We start from the raw sequence: 13,985 nt of genomic DNA, 5'->3' as shown, positions 1-13,985 counted from the left end.
ATATGCACCGGGGTTATTCTATGCCGAAACTATAGATTTTGTTTGAGAGGGGCAGACACTGTACCTGGAAACACTGGCTAGGGAAACAACGGTATTGTTTTATTAACTCCCTAAGCACAGTTCCTATTCTTTACAGCTTTCTTGAGAAATTGTACTAATAATAAAACACGTTTTCAGTGAGCAATTATAGTTCACAGAGCTTTCCTTGCTTTGCTGAAAAGGTATTACCTTCGAAAGGATGCCAAAAAGCAAAGCTGTGCATTCAAATAGGGAAGGGGAGTTGTGTGTTTTAGAAATACCTAAATCACTCTTGTAATTTGCAATGCCAAAGAGAGAGTAAATGTCCTCATGTAAAATTCAAAAGAAATACTGGGACAATATCTCCCATAGCAACAGCTGTTTCTGAAGTTCCAGCATGATTAACAAGCGTCTGTTTCATCTTTTCCTTTGTTTAAAATCAGACCACAGCCTGCTCAATCTGCAGGTCAAAATAGTACTAAGACTTGACAAAAGAAAAATGTGATTACTATGGATTTTTTTGTTTTTATTTTCCTGGTGCGTTCAGTTATTCGCCATATTGTTCACCTGCTTTTAATTAATTACTAGCTAACCATGATTAAGAAGCTGGCTGTTTTAAAGCATCAGAAACTATTAGTAAAATCAAGATACTCTATCTTCATTAACATTTATATCGATTAAGTGATCAGGATACATTTCAGTGTAGTAACAGCTGCTAGAACTTACTGTCAATTGGCAATGTCATCAAGACGTTTGACTCCTGAGTATTCAATGGGGCATATTTCACACCTTGGGTCTCCCAGATAGCATACTCGGAGATGGAGGTTTGCATGGGAAAGCCCTTGGAATCAACACCTGTGGAAGAAAGAGTAGATAGCAGAGAAGTTGAGCTGCACTGCAATCCTAGTGCCCCTAGCAGCCTCAGGTGGCCCTACAGGGAGCTGTGGAGTTGGAAAGCCCCTCAGAGACCACTGGGCCTTCATACTGTATGTTGATCGGCCATTGGATGTGGGCTGCTCAGGGCAGGGAATCCAACCTGATCCCAAAGAGGGCTGATAGCTGATGACCTTCTTCTAACGGCACTCCCACCACTAAGAGAATAATTTCTGTAATCCAGAAGAGGGATCGGGGGGGAAAGGGGTTGCATCACATAGCCTACCATAGTATATATGCATAAAATGCGACACTCAGGGCACCTAGGTGGCTCAGTTGGTTAAGCAACTGCCTTCGGCTTGGGTCATGTTCCCAGGGTCCTGGGATCGAGCCCCACATCAGGCTCCTTGCTCTGCGGGAGCCTGCTTCTCCCTCTCCCTCTACCTGCTGCTCTCCCTGCTTGTGCTCTCTCTCTTTCTGTCAAATAAATAAATAAAAATTCTTTAAAAAAAATAAAAAAATAAAATGCAACACTCATCATCTTTTCAATAAGAGACATGGAAATGAGAGAATATAACATCTAACCTAAGCCAAGTCAATCAGTATTATACAAAAATGACTAAACATTTTTGGGCTGGGAATAAAGCATCAGCTCAGAGTCACAGTATCTACTAGTTCTTTAATATATCTGGAAAAAAGACAAATTTAAATGTATTGAATTCTCATTAAAAATAAATGAAATAACCACTTCTGAGAAGAAAAAGATATCAAAACATAATTACTCAAAGCATATGGAAATTAAAATATTTCCCTATGTCAGTTTCTAAAGTAAACTCCCATGTGGAGGTATTTCAATTATCCAGCATCCACATGTGTTATAAATGTGCTTAACTAGATAAATGTACCTTCTATAAATGTCCTGTATAAATGCAAACGCCAGCTATATTAATTGTCATTTTAGAGTCCACCTTTGATTATAGTGTGTGGGCTTAAAATACAATTTGTATGCACAAACATTCTGTCTCATTTATGAATATTTATAGACAGCATTATTTAATAATTAGTTGTGCCTTTATTTGATAGCAATAAAATGTAAATGATCAATAACACTGGGAGTTAAAATACAGATTTTTTTTCCTATAAAGAAGCATTTCATAAAATCTAGGCATAAAACAATCCAATTAAAAATGGGCAGAGGAAGATGCCTGGATGGCTCAGTCAGTTAAGCATCTGCCTTTGGGTCAGGTCATGATCCTAGGGTCCTGGGATCGAGTCCCACATCAGGCTCCTTGCTCAGCGGGGAGCCTGCTTCTCCCTCTGCCTACCACTTCCCCTGCTTGTGCTCTCTCTCTCTCTCCTGCAAATAATTTTTTTTTAAAAAAAGCTTTTAAAAATTAAAAAAATAAAAACTGGACAGAGGATCTGAACAGACATTTTTCCAAAGCAGACATACAAATGGCCAACAGGTATATGAAGAGGTACTCAACATCACTATTCATCAGGGAAATTCAGATCAAAACCACAATAAGATATCATCTACTCCTGTTAGGATGGTTATCATCAAAAAGACAAGAAACAACAAGAATTATCGAGGATATAGAGAAAAGGGAACTCGTGTGCCCTGTTGGTGGGAACATAAGTTGGTGCAGCCACTGTGGAAAACAGTATGGAGATTCCTCAAAAAATTAAAAATAAAATTATCATCTGATCTAGCAATTCCACTTCTGGGTATTTATCTGAACAAAATGAAAATGCTAACTTGAAAAGATATATGTATTCCCATGTTCACTGCAGCATTATTTACAATAGCCAAGATATGGAAAAACATAAATGTCCATTGGTAAGTGAATGGATAATGACGATGTGAGATACCTAGTAGTGCAATTGCTGGGTCATAGGGTAGCTCTATTTTTAACTTTTTGAGGAACCTCCATACTGTTCTCTGGTTGGCTGCACCAGCTTGCATTCCCACCCACAGTGTAAGAGGGTTCCCCTTTCTCTGCATCCTCACCAACATCTGTTTTTTCTGACTTGTTAATTTTAGCCATTCTGACTGGTGTGAGGGGAAATATATATGTGAGATATATAAAATGGAATATTATTCAGCTATAAAAAGGAGGTAATCTTGCCATTTGCAAAAACATGGATGGATCTTGAGGGCATTATGCTGAGCGACATAAGTCAGCCAGAGAAAGGAAAGACAAATACTGTATGATCTCACTTATATGTGGAAACAAAAAACAAACCAGCTCATAGATACAGAGAATAGAGTGGTTGGCAGAAGTGGGAAGGGAGGAGCAAAATGGATGATGGTGGTCAAAAGGTATAAAGTTCCAGTTATAGGGGCGCCTAGGTGGCTCAGTAGGTTAAGCCTCTGCCTTCATCTCAGGTCATGATCCCGGAGTTCTGGGATCAAGCCCTGCATCCTGCTCACGGGAGAGAGCCTGCTTCTCCCTCTCCCTTTGCCCCTCCCCCTGCTCATGCTCTCTGTCTTACTCGCTCTCTATCTCTATCTCAAATGAATACATAAAATCTTTTTTTAAAAATTAAAGAATAAAAAATAAATAAAGTTCCAGTTATAAAATAAATAAGTCATGGGAATGTAATGTACAGCATGGTGACTATAGTTAATAACACTGTATTGCATATTTGAAAGTTGCTAAGATAGTAAATCTTAAAAGTTCTCATAACAGAGAAAAACTTTTTGTAACTATGGATCGTGATGGATGTTAACTAGACTTATTGTGGTGATCATTTTGCAATATACACAAATATTAAATCATTATGTTGTATACTTGAAGCTAATATAACATCGTATGTCAATTTACCTCAATAAAAAACAAGCTAAGAATAATATATTGAGTCACTACATACTCAAATGAATCAGTCATCATTTATGTGATATAATTAAGAATGTATATATACGTTCTTGAAATTGAAAAGCTGGTCATATGTAAGTAGAATATAAATTGCATTGCAAGATAAAGAAGACATGAAGAAAATGTGTAACTGTCTTTTGTAGGTTCTAGGAGGCCAAAGCAGGATCTGCATCTGTTCTACTCACCACTGAATCCCTGGGCCTTAACAAGGATCGGGCACCTAGCAGGTCCCCTCAGTAAAGATTTGGTGAATGTTGAAAGGATTATAAATCTCAGTTCAAAAAAAAAAAAAAAAGGTGAATTTATTTCCCTTTCCAAGAATGAAGGAAGCTGGGCATTGATTGTTCTCAAGTTTAGATAAAAAATAAGCAATTGAATATAAATAATTTTAAATGACAAATTTGAACTTACATATTCAGGTTGGTGTAGTCTTTTTTTTCTGTATAGTTTCACATACTGGGATGGATTCTCCTTTCCCTTAAAAATTAAAGATTTATTTCCATTTCAAGAATATCAAAATGAAGTCCAATTGCAATTTTTATAGCATGTTATCTAGTGAACATACTAGACAGCAAGCACTAAATGTCTTGGAGAAAGAGGTGTTAAAATTTTGTCAGCAGGTTTAACAAAAACAACATCTAGAAGTTTTACATATTTTCTCTACACCTGTTCGCTCCTAAATTTCCCAGAATGTTCCTAGAACCCAAATGAATCTCTCCAAAAATAAGTAGGAAAAATTTGAAGGAAAAAATATAGAATGTATATACAAACAGAATTGCCAAAGGCCAGCCATGTTATTACAAAGCACCAAGATAAACACAGAATGAACATGACCCTAAAAAGTTGCAAATGAGTATGTTTTGCCGATTTGGAAGTACCAAAATCCAACCACCCCCTGGTCTTCGGTACTTATAGTTACTACTCTTTTCTCTAGAAATAGAAACATAGCCACTCTATATTTATGTTCTATTAGTGGTTGAGTTTTGGAAGTCATGCCAAGAGGATTCCAGAAATGAAAAAAAAAAAAGATTTTGTATGAATCATCTGTTATAATCCTCCATAAATCTACATCATTACCAAAATATGACCAAAATTGCTATATAAATACCAAAGAATTGGAACAGAGGAGAGGAAGGGAGTATTATTTCAGAATTCAGTTAGTTCTAATATGGAAGGAAAGCCACATTCATCTGGGAGTCCATGAAAAGTTCTTTTGTTGTTTTTGATGTTTTACTTGTTGTTATTGTTCTTTTTAATGATACGCTCACTTGAGCATGAGGCTGATTCAGGAAAAGATCCACGGCACAGATTTGCACCCCGTATTGTGACCACATCATTGTGTCGTGATGTGCTCTGTCTTTCCCCTAACCCCTGCATTTCAAGGCTTAATTTAAAATGGTCTTGGGGCACCTGGGTGGTTCAGTCGGTTAAGCATCTGCCTTCAGCTCAGGTCACGATCGCAGGGTCCTGGGATCGAGTCCTGCATCGGGCTCCCTGCTCAGTGGGGAGCGTGCTTCTCTCTCTCCCTCTGCTGCTCTCCCTGCTTATACTCTCTGTCTCTGTCAAATAAATAAATGAAATCTTTTTAAAAAATGAAATAAAATAAAATGAAATTATCTTAATACTTTTAGAATATATTCATTTCAATCAAAATCCTCAAAAGAATAGCTTTCCATTAATTTGTAATATACTTTGGCCTCATTTTCCTCCAGAAACTTTTCAGCCAAATTATATACTCATTACTAAAGTTTTGGATACAAATAAACATCTCATTTCTTTGAGTTTAAACATAGCTGAAAGTCACTTGGAAAAAGATATAATTTGACATTTTTTCTAACATTTTACTTCTAGTTTTATTAGTTTCAAAGGTTTTACTGAAAAACACTTTTAGAAAAAAAGTACTCTAAATATTCAGAGAGTGATATTTTATATCATCCCCATTAACTTGTTACTCAGTACTTAGGTCATCTCCTAAAAACCTAACACTGCACCCACACCCCCACACACACACCCTATCATAGCACTGGTACCTGTCAGGAGCCTGGCAAATGCTACATCAGAATGTAGGGGCAATTCCTTCTAGTAGCATGGATTAAAACCAACCGATGGGGCCTCAGTGGGAAAGAAAGTTATTTTTTTAACTGATCATCTCAATGGGTCACTCTGAAATTACTTTCTGAGGGACAAGCATTCAAACACATTTCACTAGCTCAATTCTAAGACTAGAACAATGTTAGTGAAATGGGATCAAACCACATATGAAGAATGGTTTTGCAATAGAGTATAATAAGATTGAAAATCATAGGCAAAATAAAAAGTTCTGAGCACCTTTGCATGCATAAATTCTGCCATGACCTCTATTTTAGAGATGGTAAAATTAAAGCTTAAATGAGTTAGTTAATAAATTGTCCATGAGCCCACTGCTTATAAATAGTAGCCTCAATTCAAATCAGGCTGTCTGACTCTAGAGCCCACATTCTTGTATGGTGATTATATAACAGAGAGAATAACACACATATGTGTACTGTCAACCATTTTTATTCAATGGTATTTACATTATTCTGGGATTTAAAAAAATAATAATAAATGAAACTGTCTTTTCATTGGCACATGCAATTTTATAGAAAGCAGACATTACAAATATGTGGAACAGTTAAATAATATGAAGCACTGTATGATTAATGTCTATGTTAGGTATTATGGACAAAGAACTACACAGCGGTCAAAAAACAGAGCAGTAATGTGGACTGGAATAGTTATAAAAAAGCTTCACAAAGACAATGGACTTGAACTGGATCCTGAAATTGAATGAGAATTGGACAGTTATAGTTGAGATAGGAGGATATTCCTACCTGGAAGAAAATTACCCGAATAGCTTTGGCACATTAAATAAAATTACATGAACCACCTTAGTTGCATAAAGCACAGAGAGCACATAAAGTTGTATAGCACCATACGGAGGTGATTAACATCCATTAGAGTTAAGGTTATTTTGAATAACACAAATAGCTAACTAAAATAATTTTAAATATTGTACAATTTGGGGTGCCTGGGTGGCTCAGTCACATTCCACTCTTGATTTCAGCTCAGTTCATGATCTCAGGGTCATGAGATAGAGCCCCATGTAGGGCTTTATGCTCAGCAGGGAGTCTGCTTGAGATTCTCTTTCTCCCTCTCCCCCTGCCCCTCCCCCCACTTGCATGCTCTCTCTCTCTCTCTAAAATAAATAAATAAATCTTTTTAAAAAATAAAAAATAAATCAATACTGTATGATTCTGTGTATATGAAGTTCAGAAACCAGCAAATTTAATCTACTGAAGTAGGTATCAGATTAGGTGTCTACCTTTAGGCAAAAGGATACTGACTGGGAAAGGACCCAAGGGAACTTTCTCAGGTGCTGGAAATAGTCTGTCTTGATTTGGATGGTGATTACCGATGCATATAAAAAGTCACTGAGGGGCGCCTGGGTGGCTCAGTCGTTAAGCGTCTGCCTTCGGCTCAGGTCATGATCCCAGGGTCCTGGGATCGAGTCCCACATCGGGCTCCCTGCTCGGCAGGAGGCCTGCTTCTCCCTCTCCCATTCCCCCTGCTTGTGTTACTGCTCTCGCTATCTCTCTCTCTGTCAAATAAATAAATAAAATCTTTAAAAAAAAAAAAAAGTCACTGAGCTCTACATGTAAGAACTGTACACATACAAACTGACTACTTGTGAGTTACACCCCATTCAATAAATGAATAAGGGTTAGTGTTTGTGATAGGATCAAGGTTTTTTAGAGTAATGTGTATTTAGCATTAAAAAAAAAATCTTTCAAGGTAACCTACCTCTACTCTGTCCTTCACAGATGAGGGAACTGGCATCAGATAATACAGAGATTTGCCCTAGGGCACGCAGATGTTCAGGGGCTGAGATGCGTAACTGTTACATGTTTTCCATGCTTTGGTCATACCTCCAAAATATATTTCATGTGCCACATATTCCTAAAAAGAAGATCCAAATATACCACTGAATTCTTAGTGATATTTACCAGTTTCCTAATTTTTTCTCATGTTGATCACATTTATTTTTCCTCTTTATTCTTGGCATCTCTAGACTAAACATTCCAATCTTTTCTTTCATACCTATAATCAGGAAACCATATTTTCCCTAGAGGTGTACTTTCACATGTACTAATTTAATCTCAACCATTTTGTAAAAATTCAAGAACTGTACCTATTCAAACTTCAAAGAGATTCCTTCCATTCCCCTGAAAGACCTTTTACCTGAGTCATTTTATATTTATCATATCGCAATATTTTAATTCTCATAATCTTTGCTCTTTTGCTCTATAAAGAAGGAGATAATGTAGATATTAATATGGACGGCTTTGCTTTAGGTAGATGTGTCCTCTCTGATTTTTTTTCACCTAATTTACCTGCCACTGGTCTTTCCCTGAAAAGCAGTTCAGAGGTATTTCCCATCCTGCTCCCTACCAACACCTTCTCTCTATTCTCAAGTACTTCTGAGACCTTGACAGTAAAACTGGCCTGTGAAAAAACTGCTAAGTGTTTTTTATTCAATTGTTTTTCCATCCAAATAGGATAGATTGTTTCTCAGTTCAAAACTGCATTCTCTGAATTCTCTACATAATGCCCAAGTGTCTTTCTTTGCTTTTTATAGGGGTCTTAATTCTACCCAGATACATTTTTATAGAAAAACTTTAAACAAGTCTACATGTCATGATACAAGTGAATTACCTGCAGAACAATCCTCTGGCAGATTCATAAACTACTGTAAAATGATCCAAGTACAAATATTTCAGAGATAACTTGATGGAAGGTATCTTCACAGATGACTGCAATCCAAGTTTCTGGTTTTTACAAGGTCTATTATTTTACCTGTAATTGGAAACATTGCAATCTGGTAAAAACCATTCCAGTAATCTTCAGAAGAATAATTTATGGTCAAATGCAGCAGGTTCCAGAACATTGCTATCCACTGCAAACCTTCCCCTGAGTTAATTTGGTTCATATTCTTCTGTGTTGACATGACAATTCACATGACCGCAAATTCAGAGACTTCTCGGTGAGCTGTGCCAGACTCCTTCCATCTGACCCTTCAGATTCACTTTCCACCCTAATCCACCCTATTCTGTGTCCCAGGAGGCTGATTTTAATGGACTGTATCAAAGAGCTCCCTGTTTGCTGCCTTCCCACTGTGTCAGTCAGTGGAACACCAGTAGGATAGTGGAGAATGAAGTCTAGGCACTTATCTCCTGGATCCTTCAGAGGAGGATCTACCCACCTTAGAGAATCCCTTGAATGAAGGTCACTTTCTTATTAGGTTGCCCTTTCTACTCAGTCTGCTGTGTCCTAGATTACCTATGTGGTTTCCTTGTACCCTCCCCACATCTTTTTAAATGACCCCTTTATTACACTCTCTTGAAATTACCCAATTTGACTGTGCCATCTGTTTTGTACAGGGACCTTGACTGATCATTGAGTTTCTTTTTTTTTTTTCTTTATGGTACTTTTTAAATTTTATTTTATTATGTTATGTTGGTCACCATAGAGCACATGATTAGTTTCCGATGTAGTGTTCCATGATTCACTGTGGGTGTATAACACCCAGTGCTCCATGCAGTACATGCCCTCTTTAATACCCATCACCGGGCTAACCCATCCCCCCACCCCCCTCCCCTCTAGAACCCTCAGTTTGTTTCTCAGAGTCCATAGTCTCTCATGGTTCGTCTCCCCCTTTGATTCCACCCCCCTTCATTTTTCCCTTCCTACTATTTTTTTTTTAACATATACTGTATTATTTGTTTCAGAGGTACAGGTCGGTGATTCATCAGTCTTACACAGTTCACAGCGTTCACCATAGCACATACCCTCCCCAATGTCCATCACCCAGCCACCCCATCCCTCCCACCCCCACCACTCCAGCAACCCTCAGTTTGTTTCCTGAGTTAAGAATTCCTCATATCAGTGAAGTCATATGATACTTGTCTTTCTCTGATTGACTTATTTCGCTTAGCATAATACCCTCTAGTTCCATCCATGTCGTTGCAAATGGCAAGATTTCAGGGGGTTTTTTTGATGGCTGCATAATATTCCATTGTATATATACACCACATCTTCTTTATCCATTCATCTGTTGACGGACATCTTGGCTCTTTCCATAGTTTGGCTGTTGTGGACATTGCTGCTATAAAAATTGGGGAGCACTTCTCCCTTCAGATCACTACATTTGTATCTTTGGGGTAAATACCCAGTAGTGCAATTGCTGGGTGGTAGGATAGCTCCATTGAGTTTCACTGAGAAAGTAAGAGTCACTTTGGAAATCTGGCCCATCTTAAAAGAAGAAACATTTGGTTTGCACCACCACCGCCACCCTCCTCAAGCTCCAAGAAAGCACAATTGTGCATTAAGTGAGTACCAGGCTGTTGCATCAACAAGATTGTCAATCCCAACCCTCTGTCCAAAATCTCTTGATGGTACCTCTAATACAAACTGGAGCGTTGTAGCTACATCAACAAAGTAACTGTGATATATTGTAAGCTTGTTTGTATCTCTGTTTTAGGGGAAATTATTTTAAACCATAAACCCCTGAAAGTAAGTAATGTTATCTGATCAATCTTCCCTATATGGTAGGATTTATGGACTAACTCATGATGGTGATAATTAGTGAGAAAGTGAAAGTCAGCCCCACTAGTAACTGAACTATGATGTTTCCTAATGGAATATCAATAGTATTTCCAATTAGACATGAACAAGGCCAACAGAGAACAATATTTCTACAGTGATATCTCCAAGGCCACATGGTAGCTGCACAATGACTAACACCTTCTTCTGAGTCAACTGTTGCTTCCCCCAGTGACATCCACAGCCCCACTTCACTCTTCTTGCCTCCTGCACAAAGATCATGGAGATACCCAGCTGCTACACTCTCCCACCCTTTGACATCATCAATAGAAAGCTGATGGCCACTTCCCTGATCCCTCAGGAGAATCCTACAGCACAAGCCTGACCCTGTGAAAAGCCCTCCCCACCCTGTCTTATTGAGATGCCCTGAAGTTCCTCTGCAGTGCATTCCCCTTGCTGCAGCAAGCTAAATAAACCTCACTGTTTGGGTAGGATGATCTTGTGGGACCATCAGAATCGAATCCAAGAGTAGATGCTCCATCTCTACTCCTCAATCCCTTTTCCGTTTTTATACAGTCTCTTAGAATGTGCTTTTACTCAAAATAGGCAACCCTGGCTTGGTTATTTACACATAGTGCTTAAAATACCTGAGATTTTACATTCTCCTGGAGGAGAACCTTAACAATGGCTGAAAAATGCATAACTATGTCTACTCCTTCTCCCTCACACCAATCAAGACAACTCTGAGGTGTGACCTCTGCTCTTTTCAGAGCACCCCTGTGAGCCTGAGCCAAAGGTTTCCTTAGGTAAGACTTTGGGTGGTAACACAGCTTTTTCTGTCTGCTTCCTTTCCCTTCCTGGTCTCACTTCCCCACTACCCTGTTGGTAATTCCTGGGAAGTTTTCTTAACATTTCCACATGAATTCTCCTCTGAGGGTCTGCTTCTGGAGAACCCAAATGACAACAAATGGCAATCCAACCTAAATGGGAAATCAATTCAATGAGGCCTTTGGGAAGAAATGATCTTCTCACCTAATATTTGGAGAATATATAGGAGCTCAGCAGGTAGAAAAGTAAGGAACAGCTTAAAAGACTAAGTAGACAATTCAAAAACAAAACAGAAAAGGACACAAAGAAAGAGGTCATCTGTGGTCTGCAGGGATTCATCCACCTCTCCATATGGCGGGAGCATCAAGTGTGAACAGTGAGTGTCCAGTCACTGCCAGGTCATGAAAGTCTTTTTATGTCGCCTTGAAGGTTTGAACTCTATCTCATGGCTGGGAGAAACATGGTCAGATTTACATTTCAGACCCACCACTCTGGTAGCTGTATGGACGATAGATCCAGCCAGAAGTCTACTGCCAAAATTGCAAAAATAAATTAATTAATAACAATAATAATAACAACAACATGCACTGAACTAGGATACAGGTTGGAAGAGATAGATTCAAGAAATGAATCAGAAATAAAACTGTCAGATTCTAGTGGGTATAGGTGCTGAAGGGAAGGAAGGACCCACAGATTTCTAAGCTGGGTATGAGGTGGACAGTAAGAGATTCTGACAAAGACAGGGAGAAGAGCTGGTTGAGTTGGTCCCACAAAGGTTTTACTTTGACATGCACTGAAATTGAGCAGCCCACAAAATTCATAGAAGAAAATACCCAGCCAGCAGCCAGAACTAAGAATATGAGTGTCAGGTAATGTCTGTGAGGGAGATACAAGTGGTCATTGAGGCCCCAAGAGTCAACGAGATCAGTCAAGAGTATGTGTAGTGAGAAGAGCACTAGTGTAAGGAAGGAACCCTGGAAATCTCAGCATTGAATGTGCAAAGAGATGAAAGGGGCCCTAAGAATCAGAGAGGTTTGAGGAGAACCAGAAAAACATCTCTCCACTTTCCCAATCACCAGTCTGCCCACTTTTCCCTTCATGCAGTGTCCAGAAATTTATGGGACCCTGGCTCAGGATAATAGCAAAGTTCCTTTAATATGTTGTGCCCTGAAATTTTCCTCTGGCCTGCAAACTAAGTATCCCCTAAATTGAGCAAAGTGCAGGCCTCTGCCCAAAAAATAGCTAGGTCAACAAATTGGGAGGACTGCTCAATGATCTCTATATAGATGGAGCTTACGCGGTGAGAAAAGAAGCAGTATCATTTACATATTAATATGCATGCACTGAAGCTAATCTGTCTCCTAAACTTTTCATACTTGGTTGTCAAAACCCAACTTTCTCTTTAGCGTCCCTTGAAAACAAAGTAGGAACAAATTCTGCAGAAGAGCCATGCATTCTGGGAGGACTTAGAAACTGCCTTTTTCCCTAGCCATCATCAAATTAGTTACTTGTCAAATTGAGTCATGGAAGAAATACATCAGAAGCCTGGAGAAATAAATATAGAAAGGAAGAAGTATGGTAGTGCTAGAATTGTTCTGACCACAACAGATGTTAATAATATAAATTAAAACAATATTGCCACTGAATCAGGTAACTTATACATGACCGAGAACTATTCTGTATCAAGTGCTTGCTCTATGCCAGTTATTATGCCTGATGTTTTACCCATATTTACTTGTTTAATATTCAAAAGAATACTTCGAATAGGAAATTATATAATCCCATTTTTTAAAGATTTTATTTTTTATTTATTTGAGAGAGAGAGAGACAGAGATAGTGAGAAAGAGCATGAGTGGTGAGGAAAGGGAAAAGCAGGCTCCCCGCTGAGCAGGGAGCCCGACGCAAGGCTCGACCCCAAGACCCTGAAATCATGACCTGAGCCGAAAGCAGATGCTTAACCGACTGAGCCACCCAGGAGCCTCAGTATAATCACATTTTTAAAAATAAAGCAACTGATGGGGCACCTGGGCATCTGACTCAGTTTCAGTTTAGGTCATGATCTCACAGTCCTAAAATCAAGTCCCACATCAGGCTCCCACCCAGTGTTGAGTCTACTTGAAATTCTCTTTCTTCCTCTCCCTCTGCCCCTGCACCCACTCATGCTCGCTCGCTCTCTCTAAGTAATAAATAAAATCTTTGGAGAAAAAAATAAAGCAACCGAGGGTAAATAAGAATCCAAGGGTCACTTAACTAAGGAGCAAAAGAACATGGATTTGAACCAATGTTCTATCAGGCTCTGTAACCCATGCCCTTAACCACCAAGCCACATTGCTTGTTCTACTTTTCTACCCTGGAGCCCTCAATGCCAGAAGTTTGGAGATTGGGACAAAGAGTATAGGTCCCAACTCAAGATGGACCTTTGCTTTTTCCTTGCAGAAGTCCAGGTAATAATAACAAAGCACCAGAAGAGCATGTAGGAAAGCCTTGAGTCCAGTTTTAGTTTTTCATACTGCAAGGACAAAATATTCACCTCTACATCTCTACCATAGTTCTGTGGTAGAACTTAGGAAAATGCAGACTTTTTTTTAAATGGATATAACATTTTTTAATATACGATGACATACCAAGTCAAAACAACCAATGACTATTGCATCAGGAAGACATTGTGAATTTATTTTAAAGTTAATGGAGACAAAGAAATTTCAACTTTGAGCTTCAGTGGCATGATGAAAAATTGTAACAAAGTGAAATGTACACAAAGGAGGT

The 13,985-nt window shown here is 38.7% G+C and overlaps 1 long non-coding RNA gene across 1 annotated transcript; it reads right to left on the bottom strand.

Moving 5' to 3' along the window:
- Positions 1-859: 859 nt before the first annotated feature.
- On the bottom strand, positions 860-5,202 carry LOC118000975. The gene is made up of 3 exons (XR_004676594.1): positions 5,181-5,202; positions 4,182-4,247; positions 860-873 (listed from the first exon to the last, which is right to left on the bottom strand). It is a non-coding gene; the product is annotated as an uncharacterized LOC118000975 (long non-coding RNA).
- Positions 5,203-13,985: the final 8,783 nt, after the last annotated feature.

The sequence above is a fragment of the Mirounga leonina genome, unplaced genomic scaffold, assembly GCF_011800145.1.
Source record: "Mirounga leonina isolate KUSES-001 unplaced genomic scaffold, KU_Mleo_1.0 Mir_53, whole genome shotgun sequence".
Taxonomy (NCBI): Eukaryota; Metazoa; Chordata; class Mammalia; order Carnivora; family Phocidae; genus Mirounga; species Mirounga leonina.
The sequence above is the reverse complement of the archived record's forward strand: the minus strand, read 5'-3'. Positions and strand labels throughout refer to the sequence as shown.